The sequence below is a fragment of the Macaca nemestrina genome, chromosome X (assembly GCF_043159975.1).
Source record: "Macaca nemestrina isolate mMacNem1 chromosome X, mMacNem.hap1, whole genome shotgun sequence".
In the NCBI taxonomy this organism is placed as follows: Eukaryota; Metazoa; Chordata; class Mammalia; order Primates; family Cercopithecidae; genus Macaca; species Macaca nemestrina.
The window spans coordinates 15,843,546-15,871,109 of NC_092145.1; the positions used below are offsets into that span (position 1 = coordinate 15,843,546).

Here is a 27,564-nt window from a genome sequence, read left to right on the forward strand (position 1 = left end):
CCTGTAATCCCAGCACTTTGGGAGGCCAACGTGAGCAGGTTACTTGAGGTCAGGAATTCGAGACCAGCCTGGCCAAAATGGTGAAACCTCTCTCTACTAAAAATACAAAAATTAGCTGTGTGTGGCAGTGCGTGCCTGTAGTCCCAGCTACTCGGAGACTGAGGCATGAGAATCACATGAACCCGAGAGGCGGAGGTTGCAGTGTGCTGAGATTGTGCCACTGTACTCTAGCCTGGGCAGCAGAGTAAGACCCTATATCCAAAAAAAAAAAAAAAAAGAGAAAGAAAAAAATTGTGTTCAGGTTTCTGTGTAGACGTATGTCTTGTTTTCGGTAAATATATAGAAGTGAGATGACTGGGTAGTATGAAAAGTATGTATTTAACTTTATATATTAAGCTGCTAAACTATGTTTCAAAGTTGACTATACCATTTTTGTTTCCTAACAGCAACATACAAGGTTGCGTTTGCTCCATATCCTCAGCAATATTGTTATTGTCTGTCTTTTAAAACTTTAGCCATTCTGGTAGGTGAATAGTAATGTCTCATTGTAATTTTATTCTGCATTTTTTCTAATGACTAATGATTTTGAACAAGTGTCTTAACATTTTTTTTGATTTGGCAGGGTTTTAAAAAATTATACAGCTTTGGGCCGGGTGCAGTGGCTCACGCCTGTAATCCCAGCGCTTTGGGAGGCCAAGGTGGGCGGATTACTTGAGCTCAGGAGTCCGAGAGCAGCCTGGCCAACATGGTGAGACCCCATCTCTACAAAAATACAAAAATTAGCTGGGCATTGTGGCGGGTACCTGTAATCCCATCTACTTGGGAGGCTGAGGTAGGAGAATCACTTGAACCCAGGAGATGGAGGTTGCAGTGATCTGAGATTGCACTATTGCACTCTAGCCTGGGCAATAGAGCGAGACTGTATAAAAAAAATACAGCTTTGAGTGTTCTTTATACATTCTGGCTACTGGTCCCTCATCAGATATGTTTTGCAAATGTTTTTCCCAGTCTATGGTTTGTCTTTTTACTTTTTAAATAGTGTGTTTCAAAGAGCAGTAGTTTTTTTTTGTTTGTTTTTGGAGACGGAGTCTTGCTCTATCACCCAGGCTGGAGTGCAGTGGTGCAATTTCAGCTCATTACAACCTCCGCCTCCTGGGTTCAAGCAATCCTCCTACCTCAGCCTTCTGAGTAGCTGGGACTACAGGTGCACACCACCACGCCTGGCTAATTTTTTGTATTTTAGTAGAGACGGAGTTTCACTGTGTTGCCCAGGCTGGTTGCAAACTCCTGAGCTCAGGCAATTCCCCCATGTCAGCCTCCCAAAGTGCCGAGATTACAGGCGTGAGCCACCACCCCCAGCCCAAGAACAGTAGTTTTCAGTTTTGATTGAAGTTCTATTTTTCAGTCTTTTCTTTTTTTTTTTCAGACAGGGTCTTGCTCTGTCACCCAGGCTGGACAGCAGTGGTTCAATCATGGCTCACTGCTGCCTTGGCCTCCTGAACTCAAGCAATCCTCTTACCTCAGCCTCCCGAGTAGTTGGTACTATAGATGTGCACTGCCATGCCCAGCTAATTTTTTGTGTTTTTTTTTTTTTTTTTGTAGAAACAGGGTTTTACTATGTTGCCCTGGCTGGTCTCAAACTCCTGAAGAGATCCTCCCACCTTGGCCTCCCAGAGGGCTGAGATTACAAGCGTGAGCTGCTGTGCCTGGCCTTAATATTTTATTTTATGGTTAATGATTTTTCTGTCCTATCTAAGAAACAGTAGCCCAACTCAGGATGAAGATTTGCTTCTATTTTTTCAGAAATTTTATAGCTTTAGGGTTTACATTTCAGTCTATGATCCATTTCCAGTTGACTTTTACGTATAGTGCAAGATACAGGTTGAGATTCATTTTTTGAATATAGATATGTCTAATTAATTGTTCCAGCATCATTTGTTTATAAGATGAAGAAACTATACTTTGTCTATTGAATTAACTTGGCATCCTTGTCAAAAATGAATTGACCATATATGTGTGGATCAATTTCTGGAATTTTTATTTTGTTTCATTGATCTATGTTACCCTTTAGCCAATACCGTGCTGTCTAGAATATTACAGCTTTATTGTAAGTCTTGAAATCAATTGGTATGAGTACTCCAACTTTTTTTTTTACAAAATTGTCTAGGTTATCCTAAATTATTTTTTCCATATAATTTTAGAGTTACCTTACACATTTTTGAAAAAGAAACTTGGGATTTTATTTGCTGTGAATTAAAATCTGTAGATCAATTTGGAGGAGAATTACAATACTGATGATATTGAGTCTTCTGATCCCTGAACACAGTGTATCTCTGCAATGAAGTCTTTGATTTCTCTCATCAGTGTTTTTGATACTTTTCAACGTACAAATCTTATAATACTTATAGTACTTTGTTAGATTGATCCCTCAGTATGACATGTTTCTTGGTGCTGTTGTAACGTGCTTTTTTTTGTTTTTTTGTTTTTTTGTTTTTTTTTTTGAGATGGAGTCTCGCTCTGTTGCCAGGCTGGAGTGCAGTGGCACAACCTCAGCTCACTGCAACCTCCACCTCCTGGATTCAAGCGATCAAGCAATTCTCCTGCCTCAGCCTCCCGAGTAGTTGGGACTACAGGTGTGTGCCACCACGCCCAGCTAATTTTTGTATTTTTAGTAGAGACAGGGTTTCACCATGTTGGCTGGGATGGCCTTGATCTCTTGACCTCGTGATCTGCCCACCTTGGCCTCCCAAAGTGCTAGGATTACAGGCATGAGCTGCCGCGCTTGGCCGCAACTAGTGCTTTTAAAAATTTCATTTTCCTGTTCTTCACTGTTGTGTATAAAAATATAATTGATTTTTTTTATAGCAAGGCAAGGAAAAAAATTTTTTATATATTGATCTTATATTCTTCAACTTTGGCAGTCACTAATTGTATCTAGTAGTTTCTTGTAGATTCTTTTATATAATTACGTTTTCTGTGAATAAAGGCAGTATTATTTTTTCTCTCCCATCTATAAGTATCTTTATTTTTTTTCCTGTACCTTATTGCATTAGCTAGGAGTTTTATCCAATATGATGTTGAGTAGGAGTGGTAAGAGTGGATTCCTTGCCTTCTTCCTGATCATACGGGGAAATCATTTTGTGTTTTATTATTAAGTATGAGTTAGCTATAAGTTTTTCATAGATGCTCTTTATCAGGCTGAGGAAGTTTCCTTTGATTTCTAGTTAGCTGAGTTGTTGTTTTTGTTTTTAAATAATGAAGGGCTGCTGAATGAGTGTTGCACTTTTTCTGCACCTATAGAAATAGTCATACAGATTTTTCTGTTAGTTAGGCTGCTGATAACCGTGAACGGCATTGTGTTTGACGTATGAATGCTGAACTATTCTTGCATTCCTAGTCTAAATTCCACATGGCAATAATGGATTATTCTCATGTATTTTATGGATAAAAATCATGGATAAATGACATGAAGTAGGTAGCAATTCCTTAATCGTATGTGTGTTTTATAAGTCATAGAAATTTTTCCATCCTAAGGGAAATGCTGTCTTGCTTAGCATACAATACAGGTAGCATGTTTTTGCTTCCTCTTCATTTGGTCTTTTAGGGTATCAAAAGTGAGTGAGGGGAAACGTAACAAAAATAGTATGTACTAGACACTGTGTATGTTTATCTTATTTAATTTTACTTGGTGGAAAGTGAGGTCCATGAAACAATTTGTACCACCCAGTCTTGGAGCTAGTAAATGGCAGGGTCAGAATTTAAATGCAGGTGTTTTGGATAAAACCGTTATTAGCTCACTGTATGGTATTGCCTCTCTTTGGAAGTGAGTGGGTATGTGCGTGCGTGTGTTTGGGTTTGTGTGAGAGAGACGGAGGAAGGGGAGGGAAGGACAGGAATTGGGAGAGTGACATAGAAATTGAGATTTGGAAGGAGAGAAAAGCCCTCCCACCTTTCATTGCCATCTAAAATCTGGGCTTTTAGATACTGTGATTTGTATCTCAGCTTTGCCATTTACTTGATTTGTGGCACATTTGTCTCTCTGAGCCTCATGTTTTAAAAATTTGAAATGTAAAACATTTACATTGAGTTGTGAGGAATACAGATAATATATGTAAAACGTCTCACACAGAATGTCCTGAATTTAGTGGTGTCCATTACTGTCATCATTATTGATTTCCTACCATTAAATGTATTTTGTAAATGGAAATAATCTGGTTTTGGAAGATGCCAAAAGAGACTTAGAATGATTTCTATAGTTGTTTGTTTAGTTCTTTTGACAAAATCGCCTAAAGTTCTTTTATAAAAATGGAATTCATTTTCTCTATTTTTCACTCCTCCTCGAGTCAAAATAACACAATGTATTTACTAAATCAGTTTGCAAATTTGGAAAATTTTAAAAAGTGCTGCTGAGCTGAGTGCAGTGACTCCCGCCTGTAATCCCAGCACTTTGAGAGATGCCCAGGAGGGAGGATTGCCTGAGGTCAGGAGTTCAAGACCAGCCTGGGTAGCATAGCGAGCCCTCATCAAAATAAAAAATAAAATAAAGTATTCCTGAATGCTCTGGACTTTCCTACTGGTTTGGAAGTGGTTATCTCAGCGCGGAGAATTGGAGATGCCATTTTTATTTTACATGGACAACAAACCATTGCGATCTAACTTTAGTCCCTTACCCCATGTAGATCTGACAGTTTATGATGTGAGACTCTCTTCTCTAAGTGACACAAACCATTTCAGTTTGTTTGGAGATAATGATTACTTTTTTCAGTAAGGTTATTTTGGGTATTACAAGCAGGACCCAAGAGCTTCTGTGTGTTTCATTAGTCAAGTCAGGGAGATGAGAATGAGTCTGAGCAAGGGCATCACACTCTCAGTGCCTTGGACCTTGGGAGGGTTGTTAGCTCCAACTCTACCAATCAATAGCCTTCTGGGAATTGGTTCACATGATTATTTGACTTCATAGAAGTACCCTTCCAGCCAAAAGTGCTGCTTGACACATGAAAATTGTATCTTGAAAATTTTTTGATAATACCACACCATCCCTTGATACTGTTGAAAATCAGAATTGGTAATCAGTATGCTTTCCTTCTAGCCATGAAGTCGTTAAGTAAATATGTTAAACTTAGAGAGTTTTATTGTAGACTTTGTGGTTAATTATGACCTTTCTTAGAAAGCTGATGTCACAATGTAATAAATAAGTTATGTTTCTCATATTTATTCAGAAGTCCAACATGTCTTTGTGTTAGGGTGATATTTAGGTTTTGATAGCTTTGATTTGTCTATTTTCCCCAATTGTATATTCAATTCGTAAAATTTATTTTACTGTTTTCAAATTACAGTGGCCACATCTTCATACTTCATTTTCACCTTAGTTTGTACATCATTTTAGGGTAGGTCTTATTGCCACCTTATGATGAAAAAATAAGGCTACATTTTCCCGAAGGTCGTCATTGGACAGTGAGTCGGTATTCAGAAGCCGATTCTGATTTTTGTTTATGTTCTTTGGATTAGACCTGTGGGCCTTGAGCTTGATCTGGCTTTCTAAATTTCATTGATTTGGTAAACATTCAAAAACTAAATGTCTAATGACTACCTTTGTCCTACAGTTAGGATCAACAAATGTGATTAGATGCCTATCTTCAAAGGAGTTCATGAAATAACCAGTCGGCAAGAGGCAAAGTTTGGGGGTAGTTTCTTCTACCCTTCATACACATAACCATCTCTTTCTAGATTGACTGGAAAGGGTTCCAGTGTCCAAGCAGGAATGACCAGGCTTCATGAAACTTTTGAGTGGCTTTAACTAAAATGTTGGGCCATGAGGTAAGGCCCGACCTTGTAGATTTAGTGAGGTCTCTTGAGTAGCTACTTTGTGTTAAACACTATTCTAAGATTAAAGCAAAACAAGCAAAAAATATGATTTCATCCTTCAGGACCTCACAAGCTAGCAGACAAGATGAGAGCATACATAGAGGTGCTTCCAATTTCTGCTTTGTCCTGTCCATCCTTCATTCTGCCAGCAGAACAGTTTTTTGAAAACATGCCTTTTCCTTGCTTAAAACTTTCTAGTGGCTCCTGTTTCTCATAGGACCAAGTTGAAGTTTCTTATCAGGACATACAAGGTCTCCTCTGATTCGACCCAGCTTCTTCTACACTTCCACAGCTTGCTCCAGGCACATTCCACTCCTTGGGGTGCTTAGAACCCATCATGATTTTTCATACCTCTGGGTATTTATTTATGCTGAGCCCTCTGTATAGAATGCTGTATTAATCTGGGTCCTCTGAAAAACCCACACAGGATTAAATTGGCAACGGTTTATTAGGGGAAAACGCATGTGGAACAGACAATGGTGAGGGGGCTGAGAAGGCTGAGAGTGCCATTAGTCCTTGATGCAAGTCTGAGCCCTAGTGAAGGGGATGGGGAGAGCTGGTTAGGCAGAAGGTTTCCAGACTGCTCTGCAGTCTAAAGAAGATTCAGAAAAGCTATTGGGGAGTCCAAAGTCAGCTGTTAGTGGAGTCTTGCAACTTCCAGCAACAGTCTGCTTTGGTATCCCTGCTATACTTAGTGATTGGTTGGGAGCACCCCTTTGGAGGTGACTTAGTACAGACACTAGGATGAATTTCTGAGGCAGATAGGGTCCCTAATCAGTTGTGCTCCTTGTAGTTGGAGATCCTTGAGTTGCCTCCTCTTGGCCTCTTCTTGGCTGCCGTAAATTACTTCTGTCTTTCATTGAATTCCTCCTGCTTGTCCTTAAAGGGCCAGCTGTAAATGTTTTTTCTTCCAAAAAACTTTTCATTGAAGGAAAATCTCAGAATGTCCATCATGATCCCATGTCCTGCCATGATCATACTGTAATCTTTGCCTGGCATATTTTTAATACATTTATTTGATTTCTACCCCTACCACCTATTACAGGACCAAAAATCTGTTAGGTACTCAGGAAATGTTTGTTTGAATGAATGCATTGGTAGGGCTTGGACAGGCAGATCTGGGGAGAAGGTAGTTGAGGCAGAGGGAACTGCTTAAACAAAGCCATAGAGGGAGAAGAATAAAGGATTTACACTGTAGTTAATAAATGTCTTTTTCCCCCAAATAAGTATATCTTCCCCCAAAGCTGTCATTTTAGAGAAAGCCTATTATGATGCAAAACAGTGGGGGAAAGGAGTGTCTTCCTGGCAGTTAAAAATGATTCATATTTGAGAACTTTGTTGAACAATGTTTTGAGTATTTCCTGAGAGACTTTCTTGAGAGGAAATAGTTGATGGAAATGGAATTTTACTGCTGCCAGGAAAAGTGTGATAAAGATAAAATCTCATGCAACAACTACTACCAGAATAGAAATTTCCATAACGCAAAGAGATTTCAAAGTCTCAGCTAATGGCTCATATGTATTTAGTATTCAGTGCAGCTGAACTGTAATTCTGTAATGGAATTTGACCAATTTTGAGAAGCCAGTTTGTAATGTATGAATTAGTGGAGACCCATACATCTTGACGTTTGCTGACTCTGCCAGATGTTGGTTATATTTCTGATGGAAAGAAACAGAGAGCTGGCTGGGATCCCAAATCTTAGAATTGCTACCAGCCACCTACCACTGCCGCATGTTGCAGTGGTAGGAGATAAACATGCTGAGGATAAGGCCCGAAAAAAATCACTCTCTATCAGCAACTAGAGATATAGCCCGTACTCCATATGAAATACTCTACTCTGGTGGCCTGGGTTGAACCATGTATGAGGCAGGCGTTCCCTTTAGCCCAGGCCCAAGTCCGCTCTATGCAGTCTTCCTCATATCTTGTTTCCCTAGAGCTACCACTTCAAGGCATGCAAGTTTCCTTATTTGTAATGTGGTGATGATTAATGGCACCTACCTCATGGGCTTGCTGTGAGGTTTCAATCAGATAATGGATGCTGAAGGTTTAGACTGTGCCTGGGACAGAGTAAGTACTCAATAAATGGTAGCTAGATTTCTTTTATTATGCAATAGAAGCAGGACTCTGAGGGTAACATTTTAATATTTCCAGTTGAATGTTATCAAAGTCAGTTGTTCATGCATTTGTTAAATTATGGGCCATAGCAACCCAACTCTACGGACCTGGACTGCTGTGTCCCAAACTGTAATTAATCTAACACACAGTTGCTTATATCTGTCTTTTGTTCCAAGTAAGGACAGTTGGCTATGACTTGCAGATAAGCAAAATTACTTGCTTCTCCATTGTGTGCTAACCTGGTGTGGAATACCTTTTCTTGTCTGTCTTATTTACCCATCTCTCTTACTTTCAAATTTCTATTATAATTCTCCTTTAGATTACATATAGCTAACTTAAGAAAGTCCCAGATGTGAAAATAAGGCGAGTGCATGATGTATCCCCCTTCCCTTGATTTTTGCTGATCAGGTGGGGAATCTGACCCAGTAGCTCTTCAGTTCTATATCCTTTCTTCCCTTTCAGTGGAGTGGTTCACATGGAATATGATCTCCTTTACTTCTGTCTTTTACTACTAACACATTTCTTTTAACCATCTTCCTCCTTTGTTTTCCAAGTTTTGCCTCATTACATCAAGAACTACCTCCTCCTCCTCATTGTATCCCATTCAAAAGCCAAACACATGAATTGAATTGTAAATGGTAGGAAATAGAGTATTACTATTGAGAGATATGTACCAAGACAAAGGAAAGCCATACATTAAAATGAGCAGGGGGAAAGTAGCATTTGAATTCCCAAAGACATCTCATACTCAGTATGTCCAAATCTGAAATCACTCTCTATCTTCTTCTTTAAGCCTTCTCCTGCTAAAGCCCTCTGGAAGTTTGTGGCAGCCTATTCTCAGGATGTTTCACCAATGGGTTTATTTCATTCTTCTTACTCCTATTATTCTTGCTCTGGGCCTGGCCCTCATCATCTTTCATCTTGAGGTAATAACTTCTTTCCTCATCTTTTTGTCTCTGCCCTGGATGGCCTATATAGTGGCAAAAGAATGTGTGTGTGTGTTTTTTTTTCTTTCCTTTTTAGCTTTTTTGTTGTAAAATGAGACAAGGATTTAAAAAACAAACGTGTGTAACTTAATACAATATTACAAGGCAAACATACTTGAAATCACTATCCAGATCAAGCAGTAGAGCTTTGTCAGCCACCCCAGAAGTCCTTCCAGGTCCCTCTCCCAGTCAAAAACCTTCTCTCCTTCTGAAATAACCATTATCCTGACTTTTAAAGTAGTTATTTCCTTACATTTCTTTATCTAGACGGTGCTATTTGAAAACACCAGACTTGCCACATCCAGTTGCCTTTATGCTGAAGTCTAGGGGTGTGCACATTCCCTAACGGGTTTTCTTTTTTGAAAAATTGTTTTGAAGTATTTAATTGACAAAGATTGTATAAATTCAAAGTGTGCAGTGCAATGTGATGATTTGATATACATATATATTGTGTAATGATTATCACAATCAAATTAATTCATCTAATACCACCCATGGTGTATGTTAGAGCCTCAGAACTTGTTCATCTTTTATCTGAAAATTTGTGCCATTTGATTATTTTCCCATCTCACCCCCTTATCTCTGGAAACCACTGTTCTTTCTGTTTCTAGGATTCAGCTTTTCTAGGATTCCACATATAAGTGAGACCATATAGTATTTGCCTTTCTGTGTCACTTAGCATAACTGTCCTCTAGGTTCATTCGTTTTGTTACAAATGGCATGATTTTTTTTAATGGTGAATAATATTCCATTGTGTATATATACCACATTTTCTTTATCCATTTATCTGTTGATGGATACTAGGTTGTGACCATATCTTGGCTATTGTGAATAAACCTACAATGAACATGGGGGTACAGATATCCCTTCAAGATACTGATTTTATTTCCTTTCTCTCCAGCCCTCACAGGTTTTCTCAGGCCTAAATTTACAGTCTCCTGTTTTGTTTTGTTTTGTTTTTGAGATAGGGTCTTGTTCTGTTACCAGGCTGAAGTACAGTTGTACTATCATGGCTCACTATAGCCTCGACCTCCCCAGGCTGAGCCTCCTCCTAGCCCAGCCTCCCGAGTAGCTGGGACTACAGGTGCACGCTACCATGCCTGGTTACTTACTTTTTGTATTTTTTTGTAGGACAGGGTCTTGATATGTTGCCCAGGCTTAGTCTCCTTTCTATGATTCCCCCTCCCCTCCCCCTACTCTTTGTCCATACTACGCTATTTATAGGCCGCTAGATGCCTCAGGTACCTCTTGGTGTTTGCCAGATGCCTCTCGGTATTGGCTCCTGTTGTTCCCTCTTTCTGAAGTTGCTGCTCTTCCATTCAGCGGTGAAATCCTAGACCGAGCTCAAATGTCATTTCTTCTGTGGTATGCTGCCCCGGATCTTCCTTCTCTGACGTTCCTGGGGTAGAACGAATTCCTCCCGTCCCTGTGTTCTGTGTCCATTATTGCATTTTACACTTGCTTTTATTGTTACCATTTTTCAGTCTCTGGTACCTAACAGATTTTTTGTAGGTGCTCAATAAATGTTCTTTGAATGAATGAATCTATATGATCCATCGTTAAAGCTCTTTCAGGGTGTCAAATTTTCTTCAGAATCAACAAAAATATCTTTTGATTTTCACACAAAGTTAAAAACATGTTAACTTTATTTTCTGTCTGTAACTATTATAATATTGCCAATATTTGGCTTTACTATCTTTTCTTTGTATGATAAATATTTGCTATTTTGGCCACATTATTGGTAAAATAGACCTTTGTGGGCTTTTCTGGCTACCTACACACCATTTTTATTATTTCAAGGATAATAATAATTATTGAGTACAACATTGTGCTAAGCCTTATCTGTGCATTATTTGCTGACTCATCACCCTAATCCTTTATTATTTTCATTTTACATGTCAGAAAGTAAAACTTAGAGAAGTTAAATGAGTTAAAGTTATAACGCTAAAAAAGGGTAGATTCAGGGTGCAAATGTAGGCAGTCTGACTACGTAAATGTAAAACCCATTTTTTTTTTTAACCATTTTTTTGTTTGTTTTTTTCCTCTTTGAAACAGAGTCTCACTTGCTCTGTTGCCCAGGCTAGAGTGCAGTGGCATGATCTTGGCTAACTGCAGCCTCCCTCTTGCGGGTTCAAGTGATTCTTTTGCCTCAGCCTCCCAAGTAGCTGGGATTACAGGCATGTGCCACCACGCCCACCTAATTTTTATAGTTTTTAGTAGAGATGGGATTTCACCTTGTTGACCTGGCTGGTCTCGCACTCCTGGCCTCAAGCGATTCACCCACCCTTCTTGGCCTCCCAAAGTGTTGGGTTTACAGGCATTAGCCACTGGGCTCAGCCGTTTTTTACCATTCTGTGTTATTTCTTATTAAGAAAGATAATAGTTCTCAGTAGCCAACAGTGGACTTTTGCAAAGCATCTGTGGAGCTCAGCTCATTTGTGGAAGTTTGCTACCCACTGCCGCACTGGGACACAAGTCAATTCTTTAACATCTTCATTCCCCCTTCCCTAAATTGCTTCTGTGCAAGGGCCTGTCCAGCTCTACTGATACTAGGTGTGTACATCTTGTGGTGAATGGGTGGCAGCTTGGTTAATGACTCTTGGTGAGCCAGAAATAAGAAGGTTGCTCTTACATTGACATGTCTCTTCTTAGCCACATATATTATTTAGCTTACGGCTACTGTCTTAAGGGTTATCATCACTATAAATGATGTGCTTTGTGCCTGGAAAGGTCATAAGTTGTGTCTTCTAAAATGATATTGGTCATAAATGTTAATTGCTACTTCTTAACTTCCCTTTGAGGTGTTACAAGGAAATCCATGTATGAACAACTGAGGAAGCAATTAAGCAGAACAGCAGCACAGGAAAATCCAATAGTTGGTACTGCACATAGGCCCCTGGGCTTACAGAAACTCAGACCAGGGACCCCAGAGGAATTGCCTTTGAAATAGCAGCAGTGGAGGCTCAGCCATTTGGGGAATCATTGATGGTCATTGGTAGATGGCACAGACAAATGACATCTAGTCTCATATGAGTGTTTGTCCTGTTTCCCTCATTAACGTGTCACTTTTCCAGGGCAGAAATTGTAGTCTTTCTTTGGTTGAGCCCTCTGCCCCTTAATACTGCCCAGTCCTGCATATGGCATAGATATGGCATTGTTCACCTGCAGGTACTTCTTGTTTATTTTAAATAACCCTCTTCTGCATTTTGGTTTTTAAAGTCAGTTTTCCTTTTAAGCAAATTGCCAAGGTTTATCTAGAATTTTTGGGTGTATAAAACTTAGCCGCAGCAGCTAGCGTTTTCTGTTCCTCTAGCAAATGCCAGGTGCTGTTTAAAACACTTTCTACATAGTTACCTCCTGGAGTCCTCTCAAATCCTTTGAGGTAGGTACTGTTATTCTCCCTGCTTTCTAGCTCAGGATGAAAATTGGCATCACTTGCAGCTTAGAAGATTTCTTGTTATAAAGAAAGAAATTTGTTAGGGAGATACGGTGATGCCCACCTGTAGTCCTAGCTACTCAGGAGGCTGAGGCAGGAGAAACCCTTAGGCTCAGGAGTTCAGAGCTACAGTATGTGATGATCTTGCCTGTGAATAGGTACTGCACTTGTGTCTGGGCAACATAGTGAGACCGCATCTCAAAAAAAAAGTTGTTGTAATGGGATTTCAGCCGCACTTTCTGCCTCAGGTACTGCTTTATTTGGAAAGGGTACTTGACAAACATCTGTGTGGCTGTGAGGGTGCCTCTAGAGATAGTGATTTTTCTCTAGGATCAGTTATATAATCATTTTAGGAAAAAAACACACCATTTTTGTTTTGTTCTTGTTAGAGAAGTGGCTGTAGCATTTTCTTTCAATTGACACTTTATCAATAGCTTTTCTAGGAAGTTTTATGTTACTGGTTTTGTGGGGGTGAGCTTCAAGACTATATGTTGCTGTTGTTTCTTTTCCCAGACTACCCTACTTCCTACTGTAGTATAAGTACTGTAGAAGGATTTAGTAACTGATGGTCAGCAGTTTGGCTCTTTCGTTAATTCCTGATGGTGCAAATGAAGTAATGTGTTTTCTTGTCAGGTAAAATCTGTAAGGCTGCTACTCAGCTTGACAGGAAGAATGAGCTAGAATTACTTCTCAAAGGAAGACATCTCAGAGATAACTTCTGACTTTTCCCTTTTCACTTCCTAACCTTGTTCTCCTGTATCCTGCTTTACTCCTAAGCAGGTATGTGATTTGGACAATTCATTTAATCTCCCTGTACTTCAGTTTCCTTATTTATAAAATACTGAAAACAAGCAGGTTCCTCTAACAATTCTATGAGATAATGTCTGTATAGTACACATCACAGGGACTGGAATATAAAAAGCACTCAATAAACCTTAGCTATTGTTAGTAACCACATGAATATAAAAATGCATACTTCCTCAGGGGCCTGAATGCTCTTCAGGTTCATGCTCCAGTAGTATTGTTTTTTTTGTTTGGTTTTGTTTTGTTTTGAGACAGGGTCTTACTTTGCTGCCCAGGCTGGAGTGCAGTAGCACGAACACAGCTCACTAAAGCCTCAACCTCCTGGGCTCAAGTGATCTTCCCACCTCAGCCTCCATGTGGCTAAGACTACAGGTATGTGCCACCACGCCCAGCTAATATTTTTTATTTTTTTTGTGGAGATGGGGCCCAGGTTGGTATTGAACTCCGAACCTCAAGCAATCTGCCCACCTCGGCCTCCCAAACTGCTGGGATTACAGGCGGGAGGCATTGCGCCTGGCCAAATCGGTGTTGTTATTCTCAAAAGGAAACCTAGGTTGATATCCTCCTTACCTTAGGAAGGTTCTTCAAAGGTGTTTTACTGTTCTTGGCTAAAGAGCATGAGAAGGGCAGTAACTAAAAGAACTTCAGTGGCCAGATGAGAAACCAGGTAGTTACTGGAGATAGATATTATAATATCTAAATCTGTGCAATTTTATTCTGAGAATATGACATTTGGTTTCAGCTTCCTACAGTGGAAGCAAATGAATGGATAACTAAGAGTGGTGTGATGGAAAGGATTGAGTCCTAAATTTGTGTAATATGTTCTTCCATCAAGGATTGAGATTAGCAGGAGGAAGAGGTAGTAGGAGAGGGAAGAATATTTAAATAAGATGAGACATTTGGCTGGTCTTGGAAATTGATGTCAAGATTCATGCCGCACCTGCTAGTAAAGTTAATCAAAACCAGAGAAATCAGGAAGCCTCACTGTAGAGCAGATTTCATTCATTTTACCTGTCCCTTCCTCTCCTCCAATTTCCCACATTGTGTCTGATTGCAGGCAGATATGGCTGGGCGTTCTAAGCCTCACCTCCAAAGATTGGTATTCACTAGGTTTGGCCTGACACACAGAGCTCTGCATTTTGAACAAGTTCCCTGGGGATTCTCCTGCAGACCTTCTCAGAAGCACCTTTTGAGAAAACCTGGATTCAAATTAAGGCTCACATATCGCCATAATTGGTCAGCCTGGAATCAGCATTGAGTTTTGGCATCTAGCCACACACATCCACTTGTCCTCTTGCACTTTTGCCAGAATGGGAACAAGTGCATTTCTCTTTAGTTTGGAGAAAATTAACTTTTTATATTGATGTGGTTGCTAATAATAGTTAAGGTTTATTGAGTGCTTTTTATATTCTAGTCCCTGTGATGTGCACTGTACAGGTATTATCTCATAGAACCGTTCGAAAAACCTCGTTGTGCCAGGCGCGGTGGCTCATGCCTGTAATCCCGGCACTTTGGGAGTCTGAAGCCGGTGGATTACCTGAGGTCAGGAGTTTGAGACCATCCTGGCCAACATGGTGAAACCCTGTCTCTACTAAAAATACAAAAAAAAAAAAAAAGAAAAAATTAGCAGGGCATGGTGGCACACGCCTGTAATCCCAGCTACTCGGGAGGCTGAGGCAGGAGAATTGCTTGAGCCCAGGAGACGGAGGTTACAATGAGCCGAGATTGTGCCATTGCACTGCAGCCTGGGTGACAGAGCAAGACTCTGTGAAAACAAAAACAAACAAACAAAAAACCTGGTTGTTTTCTATATTCTGTAAATAAGGAAACTGAGGTGCAGGGAGATTAAATGAGTTGCGCAAATTACATAGCTGCTTAGGAGTAGAGCCGGAAGTTTATCCAGATAACCTACTTGAGTCTGTACTCTGTTTTTGTTCTCAATTTTGATCTCGGGTGCATGGAGTTGTTGGCTGCGCTTTAACTGCTATACTGCACTGTCTTTGGAGCCAATCAAGTTTTTTTTAAATGTTTCAGAAACAAGCCAATTTACTTAAAAAAAATTTTTTTTTTAATTGTGGTAACATACACGTAACGAAATTTACCATCTTAACCTTTTTTTTTTTTTTCTTTGAGTTTGAGTCTTGCTCTGTTGTCCAGGCTGGAGTGCAGTGATGAGATCTTGGCTCGCTGCAGCCTCTGCCTCCCAGGTTCAAGCAATTCTCTGCCTCAGCCTCCCAAGTAGCTGCTATTACAGGCACCCACCACCACTCCTGGCTAATTTTTGTATTTTTAGTAGAGACGGGTTTTCACCATGTTGGCCAGGCTGGTCTGGAACTCCTGGCCTCAAGTGATCCACCTGCCTCAGCCTCCCAAAGTGCTGGGATTACAGACGTGAACCCCCGTGCCTGACCCATCTTAACCATGTTTAGGTGTACATCTTAACCATGTTTAGGTGTACAGTTCTATGGCATTAACTGCATTCACACTGTTGTGCAACCATCACAACTCTCCATCTCTAGAACTCGTCATCTTGCAAAACAAATTCTGTATTCATTAAACAATAAACTTCCCATTTTCTTTTCTCCCCAGCCCTTGGCAACCACTGTTCTACTTTCTGTCTCCATGACAAAGCCAATCAATTTTTGTGTTAAGTGTATACCATTACTCTCTACAGCCAGTAGATTTCTATTGAATTTTTTAGATAAATTTACAAGTCAAACTAGGATTTATAAACATATACTCAGTATTGAAACAAGAAGCCATAGACATTTTATATAGAATTTAGCATGTCTTTAAAAATGCGCAATTGTATCTTTTAAAGGACTTGAAGTCTGGTCCACTATGTAAAACAACTAGATTAATATTTGATAACTTACACATAAGAAAACTGCACTGAAAGGAAAAACAAGCCCTATTGCTGGGTGGTTCCTTTATGCTTGAGAAAGCAGTTTCTTTGGAAAATAAATACATTTGTGATCACATGAATTAATGCAAATTGCTGCATCAGGCTAAAAATCCATTATGCTCATTAACTTTAATGAGATTGTACATTTTGGGACGCTTTGGACAGAGCAAAGCAATATATATTAAAAGTGCTGACTATGAAAGCTGAAGCCCCACTTTTCCTCCCATCAATTTTTTTTAAGTTGAATTGCCTACAGGTTACTAATATTTAGAAAGCTGATTTGTGTGGTTACACAGGTATAATGGTTTTATTTCAAGCTTTTGAAGATTCAGTTCCACCCCTCCCAAACACACACAGTTTTATTTTATCTTTCTGGGAAAATCCTGAACCTAGAAGCTTCTTTTACAAACTTTGTTCTGTGTCAGATAATTAATTTGTAAGCTTGATGTAGACAATTTCAGATGCCATTATTATTCTGAAATGTACTATGGTTGTTATCAGTTTTTAGCTATTTACACAAAGCATTCTGTGTTTTAATTTTTTAGGCTGTCTTAAAATACTTGAATTGTGTCAGCCAAATAGGGACTGAAGGGTGCTTTATAATAGCTTAAAACTTAGATCCTTTCTTATCTAATGATAAAATCAGTAGGAGTGTATTTTTTCATTCAGGGTCATCTCTCTCTTTGATTCTCTTTCATTTACATTATATGTAACCAAGATATATATGATTTAAAAAATTTGATTGACAATTGGTCATGAGGATTTGTTTTGAAATTAAAAAGTGTTATATGTGGTTAAAAATTTTTAAACAGGTCAGGTGAGGTTGCTCATGCCTGTAATCCCAGCACTTTGAGAGCCCAAGGTGGGCAGATTGCTTGAGTCCTGTTGTTCAAGACCAGCCTGGGAAATGGGAAACATGGTGAAACTCTTTCTCTACAAAAAATACAAAAAAATTAGCCAGGTGTGGTGGCACACACATGTAGTTCCAGCTACTCAGGAGGCCAAGGTGGGAGAATCACCTGAGCCCATGGAGGTTGAGATTTCAGTGAGCCAAGATCGCACCACTGCACTCCAGCCTAGACAATCAGAGTGAGACTGTTTCAAAAAATAAAAAAGGCCAGGCACAGTGACTCATGCCTGTAATCCCAGGACTTTGGGAGACCGTGGTGGGTGGATCACTTGAGGTCAGGAGTTCCAGACCAACCTGGCCAACATAGTGAAACCCCATCTCTACCAAAAAATACAAAAATTAGCCGGGCGTGGTGGCACACAACTGTAATCCCAGCGCTTGGGAGGCTGAGACACGAGAGTCGCTTGAACCTGGGAGTTGGAGGTTGCAGTGAGCCAAGATCACACCACTGTACTCCAGCCTGGGCAGACAGAGCAAGACTCCATCTCAAAAAAAAAAAAATTTATGTTACAGAAAGTGTAAAAAAGTTTATATCCACACTTCATTCAAAGCCCTGTTTGGTTTCTCATCTAGACTTTCAGATGGTTTTTATGTCAATTTAAGTACACACATAGATATACACAGTACATGTATCTTTTTATATACAGAAGAATCATACAATTCTTAATATTCAATTTAATTTTTAACTTACTATATATTACAAATTATTTCATATGGGTATTTACATAGCAACTCATATATTGTAATGGTCCTGCAGTATTCCAATGTTTGGATATTCCATAGCTAATTTAAACAGTCCTCTCCTGATGGACATTTGGATTATTTAATTTGTTTTATAAACAGTGCTGTCAGCAAACATCCTTCTACCTTTTTGTTTACTCATGTTTGTGGTATCACGTGAAAACTTTTTTAAAGAAAAATTGGAGTAATGATACTGAAAGTTTATACATTTTGCTGTTTGATATTTTAATTAAAAAAAAAAGTGTAAAAATAACATTTGGAACAATAAAAATGAAAACCAGTATCATATACTTGAACATAGATATCTAAACATAGTGTAAATAGTATTTTGAATAATTACAGTTATCATTTAATGATTGCCAATATTACTGTATTTACTTCTCACAACACTATGGGGTATGTACTGTTTTAAAAATTTTTTAAAGCAGCTTTATTGAATTATAATTGATATGCAAAACACATATTTAATGCATACAATTTGATGAGTTTGTACATATACATACACCCATGAATACACTAAAACTAAAGTAGTAGACATATCTGTTGCCTCCAAAAGTTTCCTTATGCTCTGGTTTGTTGTTCTTGTAAGAACAGATGACATGAAGTGGGATCATACAGTTACTTGTTTTGCTGTGACTGGCTTATTTCATTTAGCAAAATGGCCTCTAGGTTCATTCATGTCACAATGAGAGGATTTCCTTTTTTAAGACCAGATAATATTCCATTGTATGAATATATCACATATTCTTTTTTTTATTTGCCAGTCTGGTTTTATTTATTATCTCTTCATTTCCCACTTTCACCTTCCCAGAACTTATTTTATTATATTATTATTATTATTATTTTGAGACAGAGTGTTTCTCTGTCGGCCAGGCTAAAGTGCAGTAGCATGATCTCAGCTCACTACAACCTCCACCTCCCAGGTTCAAGCGATTCTTGTGCCTCAGCCTCCCCGGTAGCTGGAATTACAGGCATGTGCCACCATACCCAGCTATTTATTTATTTTTTTTGTATTTTTTAGTAGAGAGGGAGTTTCGCCACATTGGCCAGGCTAATCTTGAACTGGCCTCGACCGATCCACCTACCTTGGCCTACCAAAGTGCTGGGATTACAGACGTGAGCCACCGTGCCTGCCCCCCAGAACTAATTTTAAACAATTTCTAAACATCATATGATTCTATTCATAAACACTTCAGCTATCATTATTATTTAACATAGGAAATATTAACATGTATTATGGGTACAAATGCTATAATATTTAAAGCACCGTTATGTTATGATATTAAATGTAAATGTTTGTTTAAACTCCTGATTTCCTTGATTCATCAAATCAGGTAATAAATTAACCAGACAGGTTCCAGTTCAATCAGATAGTGAATATACCACATTTTCTTTATCCATTCATCTGTCAATGGACATTTGGGTTGCTTCCTTATCTTGGCTGTTGTGAATACTGCTTCAATGAATATAGAAGTACAGATATGTCTTCAAGATTCTGATTTTAATTTTTTGGTGATATACCCAGAAGTGGGATTGCTGGATCGTTTGGTAATTCCATGTTTAATTTTTTGGGGAACCACCATTCTACATTCCCACCAACAGTGTTACAAGGGTTGCAGTTTTTCCACATCCTCTCTGACACTTTTTTTGATGTTTTTGATAATATCCATTCTATCAGGTCTGAAGCAATACCTCATTATGGTTTTGATTTGCATTTCCTTGATGGTTAGTGATGTTGAGTTCCTTTTCATTTACCTGTTGACCATTGTATGTCTTTTTTGGAGAAGTGTCTATTCAGTTCCTTTGTCTGTTTTTTAATTGGGCTATTTGGTTTTTTGCTATTAAGTTGTAGGAATTTCTTTTTTGTTCTTTTTTTTTGAGACAGAGTCTGGCTCTGTCACCCAGGCTGGAGTGTAGTGGCATGATCTTGGCTCACTGCAACCTCCACCTCCTGGGTTCAAGCAATTCTCCTGTCTCAGCCTCCTGAGTAGCTGGGACTACAGGCACATTGCCATCACGCCTGGCTAATTTTTTTTTGTTGTTGTACTTTTATTAGAGATGGGGTTTCACCATATTGGTGAGACTGGTCTTGAACTCCTGACCTCAGGTGATCTACCCGCCTCAGCCTCCCAGAGTGTTGGTATTACAGGCTTGAGCCACCACGCCTGGCCAGGAATTTCTTATGTATTTTAGCTATTAGCCCCTTGTCAGATATATGGTTTCCAAATATTTTCTCCCATTCCATAGGTTACCTATGCGTTCTGTTGATTGTTTTCTTCACTGTGCAGAAGCTTTTTAGTTTTGTGTAGTCCTACTTGTGTTTTTTTGCTTTTGTTGCCTGTACTTTTGGGGTTATATGAAAAAAAAAAAACCCCAGTGATTTATTTTTATGTTTTCTTATAGGAGTTTCAGTTTCAGGTGTTACATTTAAGTCATTAATCCATTTTATGTTGATTTTCATGTGTGGTGTAAGATAAAGGTCCAATTTCATTCCTTTGGCTGTAGATATGCAGTGTGTCCAAAACAGCTCATTATCATTTCCATTCATAAATCTGGTTCTTCTGTATTCCCTGTCTAGGTGATAATGTCCCCATTTACTCTGTCATTTAAGCAATAGACCTCTAAGTCCTTTCAGTTCTTTTTTATCTCTCTTAACTCCATGTCCTCCTCCTCCACTCATGGCTACAGCTTTGATCCAGGCCCTCAACAGTTACTACCTAGGTAAATACAGTCATATGTGCCCCAGTATGGCTTGTCCAGCCTTGCCTCTTGCTGTCTTTTTCCTTATATGTTTTTCTTCAGCAATAGGTGAACTCCTTGTAGGTCACTCAGTCACCCCATGCCATCTCCTGCCCTTGGGCCTTTGCGCATGCTAGCTTCTGTGCCAGATCCTCCCTCTTACTTCTTAGCTTATTTAACCCCTACTCATCTTTGAAAGGCTTGCTTCAGGCATCACATCTAGGAAGTCTCTGCTGACCCCTGAGTTTGGGCTTAGGCACTCTTTTTCCTCACACTTGCCTGTAGCTCCTCTGATGTTATATTCACCACACTGTGCTATAATGATCTATTATTTGAGTGCCTGTCTTCTCTTCTGGATTGTGAGTTCTCAGAGACTGCAGTCATGGGGAAATCTATTGCATTTTTCTGTGTATGAATGGGAGTGGGATCTCTCCTTTAGTCATAATGTGTCCTTCTCAGGGAGGCCTTCCTTTGTAACGCTATCTAAAATTGCAACCTCCCCCAATGCTTCCTATTCCCCTTCCTTGATTTATTGTTCTCTTTGGCACTTATTACTGATTTTGCTTATCTTGTTTATTGTCTGTCTCCTTCCACTAGAATGTAAGCGCTATGAGGGAAGGGATTTTTGTCTTTTTTTAAACTGTTGTGTTCTCACTGCCTAAATTATACCAGGTATGTAGTAGGCACTTAGTGAATGTTTGTTGAAATTCAGCTACCTGTGATAGTATATTTTGTTTTATTTTGTTTTTGAAGACAGGGTCTTGCTCTGTCACCTAGTCTGGAATGCAGTGGTGCAAACACAATTCTCTGAAGCTTCAAACTCCTAGGCTCGAGTGATCCTCCCACCTCAGCCTCTCAAGTAGCCGAGATTACAGGCATACACTGCCACACCTGGGTAATGTTTTTTGTATTTTTTGTAGAGACAGGGCTTTGCCATGTTGCCCAGGCTGGTCTCGAATTCCTGTGCTCAAGCAATCTGCTTGTCTCGGCCTCCCAAAGTGTTGGATTTATAGGCGTAAGCCACCATGCCTCGCCAGTGTGTTGTTAAGAGTGTAGTGTTTGGAGCCAGACTGTTAGACTTCAGATTCTTCCGGCATCTTTTTTTTTTTTTTTTAAAACAGTCTTCTTCTGTCACCCATACTGGAGTGTGGTGACACAATTATTGCTCACTGCAGCCTCACCCTCACAGGCTTAATGTGGTCCTCCCACCTCAGCCTCCCGAGTACCTGGGACTACAGGTGTGTGCTACCATGTCCAGCTACTTTTTTTATTTTTTGTACAGTGTTTCTCCATGTTGTCTAGGCTGGTCTCAGACTCCTGAACTCAAGTGATCGGCCCACCTTGGCCTCCCAATGTGCTGGGATTATAGGCGTGAGCCGCGATGCCTGGCTTCCTGTAGCTTTTTATCTGTGTGATCATGGGCAGATCACATAATTTCTCTGTGTCTCAGTCTTTTCTGTTTTTTTTTTTTTTTGAGATGGAGTATTGCTCTGTCACCCAGGCTGGAGTGCAGTGGCACGATCTTGGCTCACTGTAAATTCTGCCTCCCAGATTCAGGTAATTCTCCTGCCTCAGCCTCCTGAGTAGCTGGGATTACAGGCGCACACCAACACGCACAGCTAATTTTTGTATTTTTAGTAGAGACAGGGGTTCACCATGTTGGTCAAGCTGGTCTCGAACTCCCGACCTCGTGATCTGCCCGCCTCGGCCTCCCAAAGTGCTGGTATTACAGGCACGAGCCACCGCGCCCGGCCCTTTTCTGTTTTAAAATGGGACTAATAGTCATCTTTACTGCACAGAGTAAATAGGTCTACATAACATATTACAAGATTACTTGGTATGTAGTAGACATTCAAAAAGTATTACTTGTTTTTATTCCTGTCTTGGAAAGTCGGCCTTAGAGATGTGTTTATCTTGGCATTTCCAGAGCCTGGCCTGGTAGTGCACACCTGAAAGTATCAAATAATTCTTTGTAAGATAAATGTTTGAATGGAATTTAAGCAGATTTTTCAAAACTATTGTTTTGTCTTCTTTATTTTACTTATTTATTCATTTTTTGAGACAGAGTCTCACTCTGTCACCCAGGCTGGAGTGAAGTGGCATGATTTCTGCTCACTGCAACCTCCGCCTCCTGGATTCAAGCAGTTTTACTGCCTCAGCCTCCAAATAGCTGGGATTACAGGTATGTGCCACCATGCCCGGCTAATTTTTTTGCATTTTTAGTAGAGATGGGGTTTCACCATATTGACCAGGGTGGTCTCAATCTCTTAACCTCGTGATCCACCCGCCTCAGCCTCCAAAAGTGCTGGAATTACAGGCGTGAGTGACCATGTCCAGCCTGTTTTGTCTTCTTTAAATTAGTGTTTTGGATTTTTGATAAATAATATAGCAGTTTGTATTTAAATTAGATATGTCAATACCTAAAGGACAAAATCTTAAAACATCCTGTTTTTCTTTTTTTGAGAATCTCGCTCCGTTGCCCAGGCTAGAGTGCTGTAACATGATCACGGCCTCGACCCTCTGGGCTTAAGTGATCCTCCTGCCTGAGCCTCCCAGGTAGCTGGGACCACAGGCGTGTGCCACCATGCCAGTTTAATTTTTTTTAATTTAAATTTAAATTTTTGTAGAGATGAGGTCTCGCCATGTTAGTCTTGGATTCCTGGGCTCAAGCAATCCTGCCTCAGTCTTCCAGAGTGCTGGGATTACAAACATGAGCCACAGTGCCTGGCCTTAAACATTTTAAAAATGGGAACTTTTGAGTTTTGACCTTGATTAGACCAGTAAGCGCACTTCTGTTCTAAGGCTAGAAGCTCCTTTAATTTCTATGGAATGTGGATACTGTTGTAGTATTCCAGGCTGTGCTTAAGCTAGTGGATCTGTTCCACTTTTTAACTCCTTGCTTCATTTTTACCAGCTTTAGAGCCTTATTTCTTTGTAGCCAAGAAAGAAATTAGTCTAGGCCTGTAAAGACTCACATCTAGTTAGGATAGACAAATCTTCAGTTTTCAGTAATATGATGCAAAAACGGCAGAAAACTACTCATCTTGGTTTCTTGGAAAGTAAAACTGTATGTATACTAAGCTCCATCTGTCAAAAGTAGTATTTAATACTTTTTCCTTAGCATCTTTTCAGAAAATGGGAGCGTGGGTGATGGTGATGGAAATTAACATTTACAGAGTGCCAACTATGGGCAGACACTATGCGTATGTTATTTTGTTTAAACCTTATAGGAATATAGTATGTCCCAATTTACATATAAGGACACTGAGGCACAAAATGGTTAAGTAACTTGGCAAAGATGACATACCTTGCTAGTAAGTAGCAGAGCCAGTGTTTTGATCTAAAATCTTTTTTACTGTCACTTTCTATATCTGCCACACACTGGAACAAGAAAATGTACAGTTGTCATTCATCCTGAATGGTGATAATTTGTCTTATTGTCAGGTTTTTGCTACCTTTCAAAAATTGACACAAACGTAGAAGAACCATGGATTTCTTGAAGTTCAGAGGTTTGTGGTTCCATTTGTAAGAAGTTAAATCCTAAAAATGTACTGTAAAGTATATTAAATGAGCAAATTAAATATTAATAGCTGTAAAACTATACATGTTTATTATACATATATATGTAATATATAAACTAAAAATTAGAGGTGTGAAGGATCCTTAACATGGTCACATATGTTTCAGTTATCCTAAAATACTTCTTTTGCTGATACGCTTTTCTTTTTTCTTCCTTTTTTATTTTTTGAGGCAGGGTCTTGCTCTGTTGCCCAGACTGGGTGGAGTGCAGTGGCTTGATCTCAGCTCACTGCAGCCTCAACCTCCAGGGCATAAGCGATCCTTCTACCTCTCAGCCTCCCAAGTAGCTGGAACTACAGGCATGCAGCACCACGTCCAGCTAATATTTGTATTTTTTGTAGTGACGAGGTTTTGACATGTTGCCCACGCTGGTCTCAAGCTCCTGGGCTCAAGCAATCCAACCATCTTGGCCTCCTACAGTGCTGGGGTTATAGGTGTGAGCCACCACGCCCAGCCCACTAATACTTAATTCTTAAAAAATATTTTAAGATTTTTTTTCTTATGGCTTCAACATTCTTTGGAAATGTACTTTCCATCAGTAAAATGTTCCTAGTTTCTACTCTAACTCTGGAGCAGCATTTGTATGTGTCATCAGTTTAAATTTGAATCAAGCATCTTAGTAATGGCATACCATTTGGGCTGCTATGTTGCCCTGATGAAAGCTATTTTATTTTATTTTATTTTATTTTATTTCATTTATTTTTTATTTTATTTTAGTTTTGAGACAGAGTCTCCCTCTGTCACCCAGGCTGCGTGGCCCAATCTCGGCTCACTGCAACCTCCTCCCCCTGGGTTCAAGCGATTCTTCTTCCTTAGCCTCCCAGGTAGCTGGGACTACAGGTGCATGGCACCACACCCAGCTGAGTTTTGTATTTTTAGTAGAGATGGGGTTTCGCCATTTGGCCAGGCTGGTCTCGAACTCCTGACCTCAAGTGATCTGCCCACCTTGGCTTCCCAAAGTTCTGGGATTACAGGTGTGAGCCACCGCGCCTGGCCTGTGAATGCTATTTTAATATAGTTCTCAGGAATGATAAAAACAAATGTGTTTATCTAAGTGGTAGAATTAATAGATAAAATCACTTTGAAATTACATTCCACAAGTAACATAGAATTCTTTTCCCTGAACAAGTCATTATGTGGCACATAGTATAATTTTGGCAGACCCAATTGTATTACCAACAAAACTGTGAAGCAAGTCCTATGTCCTGTTTATCTTCTCTTCTGGGGGGTTTCTGTTCTTACTAGAACAAATCAAAGTGCAGTGTGTGTTGCTGGTCTTCAAGAATTATTAGTTTTTGTTGTAAGTGTTTAATGCAGAAACAGATGCTAGAGCAGTTATCCCCCAAGATACCATGTGCCGAAGGCATTTTTAAAGCACTAGTATGTTTTCAGTGTGATACTGCTACTCTGGAAGAACTGTATACATAGTGGTTTGCTTTTCCAGTGTGGTTAGACCTGACATTTCTAATATATAAAGAAAGTTAAGGCCAATTTGGATTTGTACTGTGGCTCTGCTTCCTGCTTAGGTGGAAGACTGAGTGATTTAGTTATCCTTTCTACCTCTATTTTCTCTTTAAAGTGGGGATGATGAAACCTACTTTATAACTTTGCTGTGAGGATTTGTTTTGGAAAAACTCTCAAATCAGCTCTGCTGTCACACCAACAACACAACAACAATCAACATAGAAGACTTCTATGACAAAATGTGGGGATTTTTGTCCAATACACTAAGCAGTGAACACCAGCTGTGTCCTCTAATTCAGTTCTGACACCATCTTTCTGGAGATAGCATCAGATCCCACAGGCGGAGGGCTCAGTCCCCAAAATTGCCCCCTCTCCCAGACACCAGTTCCAAGTCTGGGCTTCTGGAACTTCTGACCGAGGAGCTTCAAGTGAGATTCCCATGAACCTCTCTTTGGGTTTGATTACTTTGCCGGAGAAACTCACAGAACTCAGGGAAACACATTTACTGGTTTATTACAAAGGATATTACAAAGGATACTGATGAAGAAATGTGTAGGGTGAGGTATGGGGGAAGGAGAGTGGAGTTTCCATGACCTCCCTGGGTGTACCACCCTCTAGGAACCTACATGTGTTCAGCTATCCAGAAGCCCTCTGAACCCTTTTTGAGTTTTTATGTATTTTATGTAAATACATCTATGTAGAAATGTGATTGGACAAAAAACTCATGCTCTAAACCCAGCAAGGCTTGTCTGTTCAGACTTTTGGCTACTCTCTGTAGCATTTCTACCCCTAGGGTATGGGACAGGCCCTCTTTGGAATGAGGGTGTGTTGATAAGAGTCTTCCCTTGGGCAGGTGAAAGGGAGACAGGAGAGGGTCAGAGAGGGCTGTTTCCTGAGGCCTAAAGTGCCCCAACATTATAACAACAGATTATGACAAGGGTTATGGAAGTTATGAGCCAGGAACTGTGGATGAAAAGGGTGTGTGTTTGTGTGTGTGTAACAGGATTTTTATCTAGGACTATATGAATTTGATTTGTGCATTTGTTTAAGACAGTGTAATACTGTGTTCGGTATGCAGGCTTGAGAGTCAGTCCGTTGAGATACAAATTTTGGCTTCGGTCCTTTTTAGTCACCTGAACTAGGATAATCCACATAACCTCTTTGTGCTCCAGTGTCCTCATCTGTAAAATGGGGAAACTAATAATTACCTATGTCACAGAGTTGTTACAAGGATTTAATGAGTCAATACGTATGAAATGCTTTGAATTCCACCTGGGAAGTCTTCAATAAATGTTAAATATTATTATTAATTTCTTTAATATTATTATCTCCACTTGTCAGCATGCTATGTCAACATTCATTCACTATGTTCACTAAATTGAGACTTCCTTGAGAACTTGGCCAAAATTAGTATTTGTATCTCCTGAACCTGTCATATTTGTACTTAATTTAAAATGTTTATGAAATGATTGAAATAGTGAGTGAAGGAATACCTTCATGCTTCTCAGATCTACTCTTTTCCTTCTTTCCATTTCCTTTGAAACTAATCTCTTTCTCACGTGAGTCATATCATATTTGCAGCTGAACTGTATGTTTTCTAGAACAAAAATTTGGGATACTTGGTCTAAAAACAGATCAGTCTTGTTAAGGCTGCCGTACTACTTATCACAGTCCCATATTCTGTGTCCCATTAGATGTATTTCTCCTCTCCTACTTCTTCCTCTCTGGTCCACAAGACACAATATAGAGTCTGGGGCATGGGGCAGAGAAATGCTTGATAAATGATTATTGACTTGAGCAAAGAATCTACAGGGGTAATTCAGGGCATGAATTAACCTTCCTCATGCTTTGATCTCAGAGGGAAATAGAGCTGCTCATTCACACCAGTGATGGTTTCAAGGTTATTAGGAGCTGCGGGATCTGAATCTGGCTTTTTTTTTTTTTTTTCTTGAGATGGAGTCTCGCTCTGTTGCCCGGGCTGGAGTGCAGTGGTGCAATCTCGGCTCACTGCAACCTCCGC

The 27,564-nt window shown here is 39.6% G+C and overlaps 1 protein-coding gene and 1 pseudogene across 7 annotated transcripts in view; one reads left to right on the top strand and one right to left on the bottom strand.

Moving 5' to 3' along the window:
• Nucleotides 1-27,564, top strand: part of LOC105481350 (ATPase phospholipid transporting 11C) — a 216,443-nt gene that overhangs the window by 42,041 nt on the left and 146,838 nt on the right. The window lies entirely within an intron of this gene.
• On the bottom strand, nt 3,447-3,564 carry LOC112426595 (U6atac minor spliceosomal RNA; annotated as a pseudogene).